We start from the raw sequence: 14,704 nt of genomic DNA on the forward strand, positions 1-14,704 counted from the left end.
CATGATGGTGCTTGGGCTGTTTTGATTAAAGCAAACTGCGGGAAAATCCTGTTTTGGCGTTATGTATATGTTAAATGTGATTATGAGTATATACCCCAAAGGATGAATACGATAAGGTAGATGTGTTGCGAATTATAATACGAGTTATCGCTCGGTGTGTCGTTGCTTCGCTGCTATGGTTGCCGAGACTGAACTGTTTTGGGGAGGGGGTTGTTTAATATGATTCGTTGGGTTATATGTGTTATTGGTATTGCTGTAGATAATTTGGGTTTTTGTCAGATTGGGACGAAGTAAGGAAAATAGGGGAAGTGCTGCCGGATTTTCGTTAGATTATTAGCTAGCTTACAAGATAGTAAAGCGCGACGTTTATCTAATTGCAGCACGATTGTTGCTTTTTATAGATTAATAGCTTGAGCGGTAAATTTTGGACGTGCGGCTCGACTATACAGTATGCAACGCTGTCCCTTCTTTATTTGTTTGGCATGACTTTTAAAAATAAGCGAATAACTGACAGGTTTGATACTTACCTCTAGAGCGTCTAGGTGACGTATATTCTTGCTTCCACAATTATTCCTCTATATATCAGCTACGTCTAAGGATATGATGATTTCTCATATCTATGGTAGTGCTTCTTAGAGCCATTGAGATTTTACGTTTCCATATCGTATTAAAGGTTCATAATTTTGATAAAACGTTAATCTTTGGTAATAGTCCTCGCTGGTTCACGTTGATTGTTCTATTGAGTTATAAGGAATGATTTTAATTGCATATGGTTGCTCATAATGTTCTACTCGTGCACAGAGTCATTTACCATTTCACCAAGTCCTGGGCCGGGTAATCTTCGTGCAGAGTTTCTTGCATATGTCACCGAGTCCCTCACTAGAGGGCCGGGTATGTATATTATATAAATGTATTGGTGATGAGGATGGTTATGATGATGATGATGACGGAGATGACGTGATGATTATTTTTCCGAGCCCCTTAATAGGGAAGCTTGGCACCTTATCTGTTAAAGATATGCATGATTTTCACTTAAAAGGGTATATGTGTCGCGATATTTGTTTCGACTTGCCATATTGGTATCCTGTCATCTTTACCTTATGCTTTACATACTCAGTACATTGTCCGTGCTGACCCCCCCTTTTCCCGGGGGCTGCATTTCATGCCCGCAGGTCTAGACGCACAGTTCGGTGATCCTCCCGCCTAGGATATCTACTCTGCTTAATGGGAGATCTCCACTGTTCCGGAGCCCAGTCGCTTTGGTACATAACTTTTTGTGTAGTCTTTTGCTCGTCTATGGGTATGGCGGGGCCCTGTCCCATTGAGTTTCACTACTGTACTCTTAGAGGTCTGTGGACATTATGTGGGTTGTATATATATGTTTTGGATAATGGTCTGGACATGGTTTGTTTGGGATGTCCGCTTGTACAGGGGCAGCCTTGTCGGCTGCGTACATCATTGTGTATTGTGTAGTGGCAGCCTTGTCGGCTTACGTATGTTATTATGCTTTGGATAGTGGCGGCCTTGTCGGCTCGCGTATGTTGTTACGGTAGAATGGTTATGACTCCTTATGAGACATGTCCTCTTTATATATATATGACGTTGGGGTCGGCTTGATTTGATTAAATTCCATATTGTCTTAGTTTCAGTTGGTTATACTTAGCAGGTTTGTATGTGGGTGTCCAAAACGGACACTAGTCATGGCCCATAGGGTTGGGTCGTGACAATTCAATAGTTATGTCGAAATGTGACAACCAATCTATAGTTATGCCAAAATTTTGCAAGTGAACCAAGTTAATTATGCCAGAATGTGGAAACCGATCTAAGTTAGTTATGACGAAATGTGGAAACCGATCAATTCATCAAACCATTATCACAATAACTAAATATCCTTAGAGTCATATAACAAATGATTCATAGTGTTCGTCATTCATATATCATTATTACAACAAGTGTCTCAACAATGCAACATTTGTATAGCTACAAAAACCACAATGGAGCAAGAACAACAAACATCATTAAATTATAAATCAGCCTCATCACAATGGTTATTCATCAATGCACATCATGCAACCTTTATTCGACCATACTCAACCTTAATAATACTCCTCTAACGCTTCTTCTGATTGTTTAAAGCATAAAACATTCGGTGCATCTCCTTTGCATAATTCCTACCATTAACTTGTATATATTACGTAGGGAACATAAATTTGAACTACGATTCATAAATAGCTAGCCTACGTGGGTGCCAAGTAGTTGCATTCAGCTTCTGACCTCGATTCCTATTTTTTGGGCTTCATGATGGTGAATTTGGCCAATAATCCGCAAGATATCACCGTTCTCTTGCTATAAATGTTATTCTCCTTCCTTCCCAAGATAAGAGCATATTTTTTGAAGTTCCTACGGTGTTTTACAACTTATTTAGGTATTTCATGAAGATGGAGAAAATAGGACTTCCTTGCCTTTCACTCCCTTGCATCAGCTCGGCGCTAGCGGCATTTGGACCACTATGGCAGGATTATGGCCCACATTTCCTAGATTTTTGTTTCTCCCTAATAACGAATGTCCTAGTTGTTACAAGACATTCAAGATAATTATCTCTTAATGGTTATTAGTTGATTATTTATCGTAAGTAGGTTGTTGATGTCATGCTGAAATCGTCATTGACATAATAATATACTTCTTAAATATTTGAAAATGTATACATCCTCGTTTCAATTTGTCACACATACTTTCCTTTTAAATCCATTTAAAACATAATTACTAGTTTACTTTTTATGTATTTGAAAACTAGCTACATCAGATGCATGCATCTAATGACCAAAATTTTGCATAGTATAATTTTGAAATCTCATGAGAATCCATGTATTAGGCCCTAAACAAATAAAATTTTATTATTTACCTTATTAAATTCAATAATGTTGAAACTTAAATTCATGGGATAATATAAAATTCAACAAAATTTGACCAATAAATACTGTAAAAAAATGCATTAAACCTTTTCCTCTTTTTAAGGTAGTTAAAAAATTACAAAGTTATGTCTGTCACTATGAAACAATTTTCTTTTGGGTTAATTTTTGAAGTCCTTGTGAAACCACGTGGTCGGGCTATTCCAAGAACAACTATGTGTTGCTTTGCAAGTGCTATTTTTTCATTTTACTAAACCCATGGAAATGAAATACCTCTTCACGTTTTTTCAACCTTCCCACCATGAAATCCTTTCCTTCATAAATTCCCAAATTCCTAAGGTTTATCCGTTGTAAAACTTTCGTTGAGTTTTTATTTTTTCATTTTATATTTTTTAGTTAAAATTTAATAGCTTTCTCATATGTTAGATTTTTCTAACATTGAGAAACATGAGGAAAACATAGGAACTTCACCTATAGAGAATGAAAATGTGGAACCGAATTGAGGGCTTTCAGTGAATGTTAATTTTGATGCTAAAGTCAAAAAAAGTGAATTGTTGTTTTGTGAATAACTAATGAAAATTCTTTGATTTTTTAGGTGGATCAAAATGAAGTGTTGCTTCAATTGTCGCTGAGGTTGAAACCCACCACCTACTAAAGGTATGAAGTTTTTGCGAATTGATTCATATAACAAGTAAATTTGAATTTGTATCAAAATCAAAGTATGAAATATTTTTTTCCATAAGTTCTTGAAGTTAAATCATCTTTTGTTGAACAGAAACTGCATGTGTATTCATTCAGGGAATTATAATGTTAAAGGAAAGATCAAAAACTTCATGCTCAATCATATGACTATTGTTTTCTGAAGAGGTGAAGGACCAAATGTAAAGAAGATTGAAGGACTTTTACTCATGTACGAACAAATATGAAGTCGATTGAGTTTCTCTTTGTCATGATGATCTTCAAAATGCAACTTAGTTTGTCGAACAGGCTGGTGGGGGTTATGTAGAAAACCCTTTAAATTATATATTTATCAATGAGAAATAGATTAAAAAGCATTATTATTGATATTATTTGATATTTCCCTTTTTTGCTATATCGAATAAATTAAATGGTTATTTCCCAAAGAGGCATTATCTTTTGTATCGTTATTATTTCATTTTTCCTTTTTGTCGTTGTGTTAACTTAAGTTTCTCCCGATAATGTAATATTATCATGACCCAGACCATCCTATAGACACCCACATTAACCCTTCTGTCTAAGAACCATTAATACTAATTATCTAACCGAAGAACTAAATATATAAAGGTACATAAGTTTGTTTAAATACATGAATCAGATAGAGTTCGCATACTAATGCGGAAGAACAACCCCTAGCCTGAAAGTCACTGTACCAAAACATCTAAACTTCAACAAGTCTAATGAATTGGGTGAAACCAGAATTAACATGTGACAATAAAGCCTGAGTTTGAAAGAGTGAACTACAACATAAAGAACTCGGAATCCTAGAAGAACCGGCTTACCGTTGATTTCGATTGATCACTGATCTCTTAGATAAAGTCTGTGAGTAGCCCTCTGAAGATGACATGTACACAACCACAATATACTGGTAGGATCACACAACTATCCTAGTATAAAACATATACAAACAGTCACAACACAGGAAACACGCAAATACCGAACATATACAATATTAATTGTCATTCAAAAACAATGTACCATTCGGCATTTTTAATATCAAATAATTAGGTATATATGACAATTGAATGGTACTATCATTGAACCCAGACCCAAACTATCATGGTACCCGATCACAATTAGTTTGTCACAGGTGATACCCAATCTTATATATACGCTGAAACGTGGAACCCGATCCAAGTAAGTGATTTGGAACGTAACACTCGATCAATACAACAAGCCACAATCACAATCATAATCATACAATCAAATGTTGATTCATTACATACAATCATTTGTTTATACTCATTAACATTTGATGATCGTAGTGCAACATTCGCATACATACATGAATTATAATGAAGAATATACTCACATACATTACACAAACATGAAATCAAACCATTACCTACCTCGAAAACATGCTTCAATCTTCATAATATGCTTTATTCTTCCATTTCCATATTCTTTCGGCTTGTTCTAGGTCTACAAACAAACAATTAAATATAGCGATCAATACTTATGTTCTAATTTACTCAAATTATGACAAACTCAATAACCCAACCCCTAAATTATGACCCTAAGGTGTAACTAAGGGTTTTTGAACATCTAAATCAGTTCAAAACCCTCCCCAAATGATAGATGATCAAGTTTCTAAGTTTTACATATCAAAAACAGATTAGGGGAAGCAGAATCCTTAACTTTTTGACCAAAAAAACTGAAAAATTGTCAAGAAATCGCCTGGTTCATCTCTTATCTCTTAAGAATGAATATTGCAGAATAATGACAATATAGGGGTTTATTTTCAACTTAAATTGTGATTGTCCCACTATGGTAGCCCCCATCCCGCCAAATATCCCCGCCTTAATGGATTTCATGTAAACAAAGAGCATAATTTAGAGTTCCAATCCCCCATTTCACAAAATGCCTTCAAACCATGACACCCAAAAGCTACCCGTCCACACTAAGAGATGTTCAGGAGTTCGACTCGCACAAATTAAATTACGTAAAGTCGTTCGGGTTTCGTAACATCTTTACTATCCACTCATGCAATCAAATTCATTATTAGATCTCTAATTTTTACCAGATTTCCTTAGGCCTCACTAACTCCGATTTCATACAAATCTGGACTAGGCAAAGAAATCCTAAGTAACTCCTAAAAAAGTTTTCTGGCCCAAACATTTTCCTTGATGTTTTTTCTATAACAACGGGAATAGGTCATTACAATACATATCAATTTACACATCACTCATCCCTGAGTGAAAAACTTAGAAAATCCAGGCCAATGTAAGGGTGGAGTAGTACCTAAATTGCCGAACAATTGAGGATACCTGTATCGAATGTCCTCCTCGGTATCCCAAGTTGCTTTTTAAACTGGACGATGCTTTAGTTGAACTTCATGGGCTTAATCTCCTTGGTCCTAAGCTTTTGCAAATCACGATAAGTATTTGCAACCAATTCCTCCTCATACTGGATGTGTTTGTCTAAAAACACTTAGTCCTATTTATGATGTAATCCGTTCACCTTGAAATCTCTTCAACATTGACACATGAAACACTGGATGAACTCCCTATAGGTTAGGAGTTAAAGTTAAGTTATACTGTATTTGTCCTACATATTCAAGAATCTCAACTGAAACCAATGTATCGAGGACAAAGCTTGCCCGTCTTGCTTAATCTCATCAACCTTTAATAGGTGATACTTAAGAAGAACTTTCTCACCAGTCTGAAATGACATGTCTCTTACATAATGTTTGACATGCATTTTCTGTCTACTCTAGGCAGCTTAAAGCTTAGCTTGAATATTCCTTACTTTATCTTGAGCACCCTTCACTAAATCAACACCTAAATGTTTCACATCACCAACCTAAAAATATTCTAGATGTAATTTCAATACTATCCCATAAATGCCCTGAACAGTGCCATATTGTTATGCCTCGTATTTTTTTTATACGTAGTGAGCATCATGATCTAGTAGACGTAAGTCCGGGGAATGAGATTTTATTTTAAGTTCCAAGTGATTAAAGAAATATTAGGCAAGGATGTTAATTCCAAATGTGATATTAAGTATGATTTGGCTAATGTGAGTGCCATTAACTTTAAGTGAGGGATTAATTAGTGGCTGATTAGGATTAATTTAATCCAGTGGGTCCCATCACTCATAATTGGTGGCTGATTAATATTTAATCCAGTGGGCCCCACCACTCAAGGCAAAAATTAAAAAGATCAGATTATGAGCTGGCCTTAGTGGACAGGTGTAGAGGGGGGCTGCCTCCACTTCATACTATTAAATGAGGTGGAGAAATACACTCTATGCTAAATAAAGTGGTGAAATGCATTGCTGCATATCATCTTCTTCTTCACCACTTGTTTTAGGCAGCCATGGAAATGGAGAAACCAACCCTGCAAGTCTTGGCCAGCACCTGCAAATAATTTGGTTAGTAATCTCCTTGTTTGGTGTGTTAATTATTTAGAATACCTTTGTTAATTATCCATTAATTTTAAGAAGGGGGCTTTACCAGTAGCTTAGGAAGTTTGTTTTAGTTATTGAATGGACTAATTATGAACGGAAACCATAATCGGATTATTAGTGGTGTCGTGTTGGTGCTTGGGCTGTTTTGATTAAAGCAAACTGCCTGAAAATTCTGTTTTGGCATTATGTATATGTAAAATGTGATTATGAGTATATACTCCAAAGGATGAATACGATAAGGTAGATGTGTTGTGTTATGCCTCGTATTTTTTTATACGTAGTGCGCATCGTGATCTAGTAGACGTAAGTCCGGGGAATGAGATTTTATTTTAAGTTCCAAGTGATTAAAGAAATATTAGGAAAGGATGTTATTTCCAAATGTGATATTAAGTATGAGTTGGCTAATGTAAGTGCCATTAACTTTAAGTGAGGGATTAATTAGTGGCTAATTTGGATTAATTTAATCCAATGGGCCCCACCACTCATAATTGGTGGCTGATTAATATTTAATCCAGTGGGCCCCACCACTCAAGGCAAAAATTAAAAAGGGATCAGATTGTGGGCTGGCCTTAGTGGACAGGTGTAGAGGGGGGCTGCCTCCACTTCATACTATTAAATGAGGTGGAGAAATCCACTCCATGCTAAATAAAGTGGTGAAATGCATTGTTGCATATCATCTTCTTCTTCACCACTTGTCTTAGGCAGCCATGGAAATGGAGAAACCAACCCAGCAACTCTTGGCCAGCAGCTGCAAATAATTTGGTTAGTAATCTCCTTGTTTGGTGTGTTAATTCTTTAGAATACCCTTGTTAATTATCCATTAATTTTAAGAAGGGGGCATGACCAGTAGCTTAGGAAGTTTGTTTTAGTTATTGAATGTGCTAAGTATGAATGGAAACCATAATCGGATTATTAGTGGTGTCGTGTTGGTGCTTGGGCTGTTTTGATTAAAGCAAACTGCAGGAAAATTCTGTTTTGGCATTATGTATATGTTGAATGTGATTATGAGTATATAATCCATAGGATGAATACAATAAGGTAGATGTGTTGCGAATTATAAAACGAATTATCGCTCGGTGTGTCGTTGCTTCGCTGCTATGGTTGCCGAGACAGAACTGTTTTGGGGAGGGGGCTGTTTAATATGATTCTTTGGGTTATATGTGTTATTGGTATTGCTGTGGATAATTTGGATTGTTGTCGGATTGGGACGAAGTAAGGAAAATAGGGGAGGTGCTGCCGAATTTTCGTTAGATTATTAGCTAGCTTACAAGAAAGTAAAGCACGATGTTTATCTAATTGCGGCACGATTGTTGCTTGTTATAGATTAATAGCTTGAGCAGTAAATATTGGACGTGCGGCTCGATTATACGGTATGTAACGCTGTCCCTTCTTTCTTTGTTTGGCATGACTTTTAAAAATAAGCGAATAAAGGACAGGTTTGATACTTACCTCTAAAGCGTCTAGGTGACGTATATTCTTGCTTCCACAATTATTCCTCTATATATCGGCTATGTCTAAGGCTATGATGATCTCTAATATCTATGGTAGTGCTTGAGATTTTATGTTTCCATATCGTATTAAAGGTTCATAATCTTGATAAAACATTAATCTTTGGTAATACTCCTTGCTGGTTCACGTTGATTGTTCTATTGAGTTATAAGAAATGATTTTAATTGCATATGATTGCTCATAATATTCTGCTCGTGCATAGAGTCATTTATCATTTCACCGAGTCCCGGGCCGGGTAATGTTCGTGCGGAGTTTCTTGCATATGTCACCGAGTTCCTCACTAGAGGGCCGGGTATGTATATTATATATATGATTGGTGATGAGGATGGTTATGATGATGATGATGACGGAGATGACGTGATGATTATTTTGCCGAGCCTCTTACTAGGGAAGCTGGGCACCTTAAATGTTAAATATATGCATGATTTTCACTTAAAAGGGTATATGTGTAGCGATAGTTTGTTTCGACTTGCCATATTGGTATCCTGTCATCTTTACCTTATGCTTTACATACTCAGTACATTGTCCGTACTGACCCCCCTTTCTTCGGGGGGCTGCGTTTCATGCCCGCAGGTGTAGACGCACAGTTCGGTGATCCTCCCGCCTAGGATATCTACTCTGCTGATTGGGAGAGCTCCACTGTTCTGGAGCCCAGTCGTTTTGGTACATAACTTTTTGTGTAGTCTTTTGCTCGTCTATGGGTACGGCGGGGCCCTGTCCCGTCGAGTTTCACTACTGTACTCTTAGAGGTCTGTGGACATTATGTTGGTTGTATATATATGTTTTGGATAATGGTCTGGACATGGTTTGTTTGGGATGTCCGCTTGTACAGGGGCAGCCTTGTCGGCTGCGTACATCATTGTGTATTGTGTAGTGGCAGCCTTGTCGGCATACGTATGTTATTATGCTTTGAATAGTGGCGGCCTTGTCGGCTCGTGTATGCTGTTATGGTTGAATGGTTATGACTCCTTATGAGACAGGTCCTCTTATATATATATGACGTTGGGGTTGGCTTGATTTGATTAAATTCCATATTGTCTTAGTTTCAGTTGGTTATAACTTAGCAGGTTTGTATGTGGGTGTCCAAAACAGGCACTAGTCACGGCCCATCGGGTTGGGTCGTGACAAAGAGTGGTATCAGAGCGGTTCTTCCTCGGAAGTGTCTACAGACTGTGTCTAGTAGAGTCTTGTTTATCGGTGTGTTGTGCACCACATCTATAAACAGGAAGCTACAGGACATTTAGGATGTCATTCTTTCTTCTTATTCTAGATCGTGCGATAGAGCTATATTAACAGGATAATCCCTCTCTAACGAATCCGTGTGTTTTCATCTATGCCTCCAAAGAAAGCGACAGCCGCCCAGAAGGGAAAATCGGTAGCAGAAGGTACTATTCAGACCCGAAGAGTTACTAGGGCCCGTGCCCAGTCTATGCCTGGTATTATGCTCCAGTCGGAGAGCTCTGCTACACCCCCACCGCTAGAAGAGCTTAGAGCAGCAGCAGCTCCAGTTCGGGGGACACCACCAGCCCCCGAGGCCCCAATATCTGAACCTCCAGCTCCTCAGTCAGGGGCGGAGGATAGGGCCATGAGAGATGCGGTTCAATTGCTGACTAGATTAGTGGCAGATCAGGCTCGCAGGCATGGACTAGGAGTTGATCATGCGGACAGATCTGATAGCTTAAGGGCTCGTGACTTCTTAAGTTGTAATCCTCCAGAGTTCTTTGGGTCAAGGCCCCAGGATGATCCGCAAGAGTTTATTCGTCAGATGCAGCGTACATTGAGGATAATCAGGGCTTCGGAGACCGAGTCTGTTGAGTTGGCTACGTATCATTTGCGGGATGTAGCTATTAATTGGTATGAGTCTTGGGAGTTATCTAGGGGTGAGGGTGCTCCTCCAGCGGTATGGGATGAATTTGTGGAGGCTTTCCAGGGCCACTTCCTGCCTCCAGAGATGAAGCGAGCTAGAGTCGATAGATTCTTGCGTTTGAAGCAAAATGGCAGGAGCGTTCGAGAGTATAGCCTCGAGTTTGATTCATTGTCTAGGCATGCGCCTACTATTGTGGCTGATATGGCAGACAGGGTACATCGTTATGTGATGGGATTGGACCGTTATCTGATTGATGGTTGTATGGCAGTGACTCTTCAGCCTGGTATGGACATTGCTCGGGTGCAGGCATATGCACAGGGGGTAGAGGATCGGCACCGGGGACGTCAGCCAGATAGAGATTATAATAGAGGCCAGCATAAGAGGGCTAGATCAGCAGGTTATCTTGACGAGTTTCAAAGCGGGCAGTCTCAGCAACATGTTAGATTTTCTTCCCAGCTAGCACAGAGTGCACCCCCACGTTTCATGGGTAGGGGGTTCGATCGTATGGGATATTCGGAAGCTGGTCAGAGCTCTAGGGCGTCAGGGTCACAGATGGGCAGGGGTTTGAGCAAGTCGAGGCCACCTTTGCCTCGGTGTTCTCGTTGTGGTAAGTCCCATCCTGGGGAATGTCGTTAGGCTACAGGTGCGTGTTATTCTTGCGGCCGTCAGGGCCATACTATGAGGGAGTGTCACCTTAGAGGTAGTGCAGGTGGTATGGCACAACCTACAGGGTCCGTTGCTGGTTCATCTTCTTCTGTGGCTATGCGCCCTACGGAGCAGGGTATTCAGGCGCCAGCAGGCCGTGGTAGAGGACGTGGTGGAGCTTCCAGTTCTAGCGGTCCCTCAAACCGTATATATGCTTTGACTAATAGGCAAGATCAGGAGGCGTCACCTAATGTGATCACAGGTATATTATCACTATTCTCCCGAAGTGTGTATGCATTGATAGACCCAGGTTCCACCTTATCATATATATCTCCCTTTGTTGCTAGTAGGATCGGAATAGAGTCTGAGTTGATAGAACCATTTGAGGTAGCTACACCTGTAGGAGATTTTGTCATAGCTACGCGAGTATATAGGAATTGTTCAGTAGTTATATATAGTCGTCGTACCGTAGCAGATCTAATAGAGTTAAATATGATTGAGTTTGATATTATCATGGGCATGGATTGGTTGGCTGCTTGTTATGCTAATGTTGACTGCAGAGGAAAGATAGTTCGATTTCAATTTCCAGGGGAACTGATTATAGAGTGGAAGGGAAGTACAGTATCGCCGAAAGGTAAGTTCATTTCATACCTCAAGGCCGGGAAGATGGTTAGAAAAGGCTATATTTACCATCTGATTCGGGTGCATGACATAAAGGCAGAGGCACCGACTCTTCAATCAGTCCCGGTAGTTAATGAATTTCCCGATGTATTCCCTGAGGAACTTCCAGGCCTTCCTCCAGAACGGGAGATAGAGTTTACTATAGATGTACTGCCGGATACCCAGCCTATATCTATACCTTCTTATAGAATGGCACCTGCTGAGTTGAAAGAATTGAAAGAGAAATTGAGGGATTTGCTAGAAAAGGGCTTCATCAGCCTAGTACGTCACCTTGGGGAGCACCGGTACTGTTTGTGAGGAAGAAGGATGGGTCGTTGCGGATGTGCATTGATTATAGGCAGCTGAACAAAGTAACAATAAAGAACAGGTATCCCCTCCCAAGGATTGACGATCTATTTGACCAGTTGCAGGGTGCAAAGTGTTTTTCAAGATAGACTTGCGGTCAGGTTATCATCAGGTGCGGGTAAGGGAGGCAGATATTCCAAAGACGGCATTCCGGACCCGATATGGAAATTATGAGTTTAGAGTGCTGTCTTTTGGGCTGACTAATGCTCTAGCGGTGTTCATGGATTTAATGAATCGAGTATTTAAACCATTCCTTGATATGTTTGTTATTGTATTTATAGATGATATTCTGGTCTATTCACGTTCAGAAGAAGAGCATGCAGACCATTTAAGGACGGTACTTAGGGTGCTTCAGCACCAGAAGTTGTATGCTAAATTTTCTAAGTGCGAGTTCTGGTTGACTTCAGTGGCATTCTTGGGGCATATTATTGGAGCTGATGGTATTCGGGTAGACACGCAGAAGATTGAGGCAGTAAAGACTTGGCCCAGACCTACGACACCTACTAAGGTACGCAGCTTTTTGGGGTTAGCAGGATATTACAGGAGATTCGTAGAAAAGTTTGCCTCAATTTCAGCGCCTTTGACAAGGCTAACTCAAAAGGCAGCCAAGTTCCAGTGGACAGATGCTTGTGAGCGAAGCTTCCAGCTATTGAAAGACAAATTGACTACAGCTCCAGTCCTAACTCTTCCGGAGGGACCAGACGGCTATGTTATTTATTGTGATGCTTCAGGTGTTAGGCTAGGATGTGTATTGATGAAGCATGGCAAAGTTATAGCCTATGCCTCCCGACAACTTAGGAAGCATGAAAAGAACTATCCTACTCACGATCTGGAGTTAGCGGTCGTGGTTCATGCCTTGAAGATAGGAGACATTATTTATATGGTGTCCATGTGGACATCTATACAGATCATAAGAGTCTCCAATATATCTTTAAACAGAAGGAGCTGAACTTACGACAAAGGCGGTGGTTAGAGTTGCTAAAGGATTATGATATTGATATTTTATATCATCCAGGGAAAGCGAATGTTGTAGCAGATGCCCTTAGCCGTAAATCCATGGGTAGCTTGACAGATGTACAACTAGAAAGGAGGAATATGGTTCGGGAGATTCAGCGGCTATCCAGCCTTGGAGTCCGTCTAGCTAATTCGGAAGATAGTGGAGTTTCTATTCGAGAGGTTGCTGAGTCCTCAATCATAGATGAGGTAAAGAGACACCAATACAACGACCCTATTCTGGCACAGTATAGAGATGCAGCTCTTCAAAAGGAAAAGACCCCATTTAAGGTTACACCTGACGGAGTATTACGATATGAAGGTAGATTGTGTGTACCCGATACTGCGGGGCTACGACGGCAGGTTATGAGAGAGGCACACTCTGCCCGTTATTCTATTCACCCAGGGTCAACAAAAATGTATCATGACCTCAGATTCTTATATTGGTGGGATGACATGAAAAAGGACATAGCGGAGTTTGTTGCTCAGTGCCCAAATTGTCAACAAGTCAAGATCGAACATCAAAAGCCTGGTGGATTATTACAGGAGATAGAGATCCCGACTTGGAAATGGGAGATGATTAATATGGACTTCATTACAGGCTTACCTCGCACTCAACGGAAGTATGACTCTATATGGGTTATTGTAGATAGGCTGACGAAATTGGCCCATTTTCTTCCAGTCAGGACTACTTATTCGGCTGAAGATTATGCGAGGTTATATGTCAGGGAGATAGTGAGACTTCATGGGGTTCCCACGTCCATTATATCAGACAGAGAAGCTCAATTTACAGCCAACTTTTGGAGATCGTTTCAGAAGGGATTGGGGACACAGGTGAACCTTAGCACAACATTTCACCCTCAAACGGATGGGCAGGCTGAGCGTACTATTCAGACACTAGAAGATATGTTGCGGGCCTGTATTATTGACTTCAAAGGTAGCTGGGATGACCACTTGCCGCTCATTGAGTTTGCCTATAATAATAGCTACCATTCTAGTATCCAGATGGCACCGTACGAGGCCTTATATGGGAGGAAGTGCAGATCACCTATTGGTTGGTTTGATGTTGGCGAGACTAAGTTAATAGGCCCGGATGTGATTCAGCAAGCTGTTGACAAGGTGAAGCTTATTCAAGAAAGATTATTAGCAGCCCAGAGTCGACAAAAGTCATATGCAGATAGTCGGCATCGAGATTTTGAGTTTCAGATTGGTGACTGGGTATTCCTGAAGGTATCACCCATGAGGGGTGTGATGAGATTCGGCAGGAAGGGGAAGCTCTGTCCGAGATACATTGGGCCTATCAGATTGTTCGTAGGATAGGCAACGTTGCCTATGAGTTGGATCTACCATATGATTTGGAGGCGGTTCATCCAGTCTTCCATGTATCGATGCTACGTAAATGTATTGGTGATCCTTCTAGAGTATTCCCCGTAGATGATGTTCAGGTAACAGAGGAGTTGTCATATGAGGAGAAACCTGTAGCTATACTTGATCGCCAGGTTAGAAGGTTACGTACTAAGGATGTGGCTTCCGTCAAAGTGTTGTGGCAAAATAACAATAGGGAGGAGATGACTTGGGAAGCGGAAGATGAAATGAAGAATAAGTATCC

At 40.0% G+C, this 14,704-nt stretch overlaps 1 protein-coding gene and 1 long non-coding RNA gene across 2 annotated transcripts in view; one reads left to right on the forward strand and one right to left on the reverse strand.

Moving 5' to 3' along the window:
- Nucleotides 1–14,704, reverse strand: part of LOC138348558 (uncharacterized) — a 113,567-nt gene that overhangs the window by 34,763 nt on the left and 64,100 nt on the right. The gene's annotated exons all lie outside the window — the stretch shown is intronic.
- Nucleotides 6,901–9,591, forward strand: LOC138348561 (uncharacterized). Its single transcript, XR_011221248.1, has 3 exons — nucleotides 6,901–7,019; nucleotides 8,379–8,425; nucleotides 9,138–9,591. It is a non-coding gene; the product is annotated as an uncharacterized lncRNA (long non-coding RNA).

This window comes from Solanum lycopersicum, chromosome 5, assembly GCF_036512215.1.
Source record: "Solanum lycopersicum chromosome 5, SLM_r2.1".
In the NCBI taxonomy this organism is placed as follows: Eukaryota; Viridiplantae; Streptophyta; class Magnoliopsida; order Solanales; family Solanaceae; genus Solanum; species Solanum lycopersicum.